Source organism: Rhincodon typus, chromosome 2 (genome assembly GCF_021869965.1).
Source record: "Rhincodon typus isolate 14 chromosome 2, sRhiTyp1.1, whole genome shotgun sequence".
In the NCBI taxonomy this organism is placed as follows: Eukaryota; Metazoa; Chordata; class Chondrichthyes; order Orectolobiformes; family Rhincodontidae; genus Rhincodon; species Rhincodon typus.
In genome coordinates this window covers 50591136-50594239 of record NC_063333.1, presented here as the reverse complement: position 1 = coordinate 50594239, position 3104 = coordinate 50591136, and positions in this window count along the sequence as shown.

Sequence of the window (3104 nt, the reverse complement as noted above, 5' to 3'; positions counted from 1 at the left end):
AGTGAGGTCAGCAGTGAGTGGGGTTGTCAAGGAGCGCACGCTGGAAAGAGGAGGGATGTATTATATCATTAGGGGCTGGGATCAACAATACCACAAGCAACTGGTAAGGGCACTTGTCGCGCAACGGTAGTATCCTTACCTTTGAGTGGGGAGGCCCGAGTTCAAGTCCCACTTACTCTGGAGGGGTGTGTGTGTGTCATTACATCTCTGAACAGGTTGATTAGGAAAATAGATATATAACTAGTGAGGGGATTTTGTAGTGTCAGGGTTATGTCCCTATCACTGAGTCCAGAGAACTTTGGGTTCAAATTTTCACATACTGCAGAGGTGTGTAATACCATCTCTGAACAGATTTTTAAAAAAATCATCTGCAACTAACAACTAAGGGTTTCAATTATATAAAACATCCCATGATGCTTTGTAGGGACATGACTCATAAGTACACATTTCATGACCTCGAGATGCCCTAAAAAATTCATAACTAATGCCAGCTGCCTTTGAAATGTAGTTGTTGTAAAGTGGGAAACATAAGGTAAACCTTATAGGGGCCTGAATATAGTGGGCTATGTGAGAAATGTCGCAGAATCAAGCAAGAAGTTCAGAGGGGTCTGTATCTTTTTATTCCAGGTGTCAAGGTGAGATTCTTACCAGGCAATGGTGAGATACCTATAAAGAAAGATTATTGCTTGTTGGCAACCTTATTAACTACACATATTAATGTGCAGCTGCCTCATCTACTGCCCACTGTGTGCAAACTAGACAACAAAAATCTGCTGACTTCAGCTTGTTACTGACTGCAAAGAGGCTCCATCTTTCTCAGCATACAATAGCATCTCAGTGCACAATCCTTGGGCGCCAGCTGCACAGCCCTTATCAATGCATGTTCAACCAATACTCCATATCACTTTTTTAGTGCAGGACCTCCAAAGTTTGTGGGCAGCAGCCACTTCTGAAAGCTGAAGACACGCTGATTGGCCTGCATGGAGTCTTAGGAACCTTGAAGTGACTGTGTAGGGAGGGAATGTTTCTTCCAATAACTACCAAATCCCCAGGATTCTCATGGCACCTAATACAATCCACTTGCAGGATACACATTGCAGGGCGCATTGAAACTTGCATCAAAAGGACATTCTGCATGCAAGGACTGGCTTCCAGCTGATGGATTGGACCAGGTTATGTCTCAAGGCTGCTCACTTGCTCTCTTAGCACTTACTCACTTAGTGCCTACCTGCATGCTTGCAGCATCCTTGCCATGCAGTGCCATGCCTGTTAGCACTTTGATGCTTCAGTCAGAGTCTAAAGGCTAAAGTACAATTATATTCATGTCAGAGATAGCAAGAACTGCAGATGCTGGAGTCAGAGATAATGGACTGTGGAGCTGGAGGAACACAGCAGGCCAGGCAGCATCAGAGGAGGAGGAAAGTTGATGTTTCGGGTCGGGACCGTTCTTCAGATATTGATGTACTCTTTTACACAGACAGGCAAGTTGCTTCTTGTGCTTGTCAGTAAAGACCTGCCTGGGCTGGAGTGTATCTTGCTATACAGCACACCAGGATGTCAATCTAATATGGACAGTATGTGCCAGCTCCCTGTGTGGCAAACACACTATATGTTTATTCAACCAAATGGCCATCGTGAAAGTGGGTGGAAGCTAGTCCTCAGTCCATTCGGGGGTGAGGGGCAATTGATCAGGGGATCCTGATACATTCAGTCTCTGGTGCAGTCTTCATATAGCTTTTTTTTAAATTGCCAGTTGCTTACCTGTATGTAATGTTTCCCCAATGGGACAATGACAAGATGTGCATCTACAATGGGCATTGGGGATAGAGTAATGGTGACTTTGGATGGTTAGACAAGATGTGGCTAAGGACAGGGAAACTGTGTGACTTGTTGGTTAAACAGTGACCAGGTTGAAAGAGTGGGGATGTGTATGCAAAGGAACATCAGCCGTACCACCTAAATAGGCACCTAAATGGACAAGGCAGGTTGTTAGTTAATTCAATGGCATTGGTAAAATAATGGCAAGATATGTCCCTAAGCATTCTGTAGAGAAACCTTCTGTGAAACTTGACAAAACTGACACTTAGCCAAAAAAAGGTAAGATTCAGCTAACTGTGACAAATTTACATACTGTAATACAAACGGGAAATTAAATGATCAGTTAATCTTTTGACACAGAAGAAGAACAAATTTAAGGATTTGAAGCAGGACCAAAGAAGTCATCCTTCAATTGTATTGAGCACATGTGAGACAATGAGAATAGTGCCTTTGATGTGTGAAATGATCAGAAAATTAAATGTTAATAGGATTCAAGGGGAACTGGCAGGTTGGATTAAAATTGCCTCAGTGGCAGGAAGCAAACAGTTAAGGTTAATATGTTTCATTCTGGCTGGAAGGATGTATTTCTCTTTTTTGTTCAGCATGGATACAATGGACCAGATGGCCTCCTTCTGTGCTGTAAATCTTTCCATGTTTCTATGCATATTTAAGGTGACTGTGGGTTATCAATCAAGCAGAACAATTATTTTCTGAAAGGTGTTGATCTCCTTGGGTTTTTTTTAACAGCTGCTGTTATCTAGGTAACTGAAAAGAAGAAGAAAGACTCTTTTATATAGTGCATTCACAACTGCTGAATTTCACAGCTAACAAATTATTTTTGAAGTATTGTCCCTATTGTAATGGAGGAAACATTACTCGTGCGCAGCAAAGTCCCACAGACAACATTGTGATATTTGTGGAGATAATCTATTTTTATGATGTGATTGAGGGATAAGTATTGGCCTGGACACTGAGGCTAACTTTTCTGCTTCTCTTTGAAATAGCACCATGGAACTTTTTTATGCCCATCTGAGAGATGGATGTGGCCAGCATTCAACATCTCATTCGAAAAACACCACCTTTGACAATATAGCTCTCTTTCAGTACTGCATTGGATCATCAACCTAGATTGTTGTGCGCAAGACTCAACTTGCTGCCTCAGAGCAAGAATGTCACCAACTAAATTACAACTGAGACCATTGTTATTCCATCACACTTCTGAACCCAGGTGACCTGAGTTCTATTACCATCTGCTGCACAGGTGTGTAATAGCATCTCTGAACAGG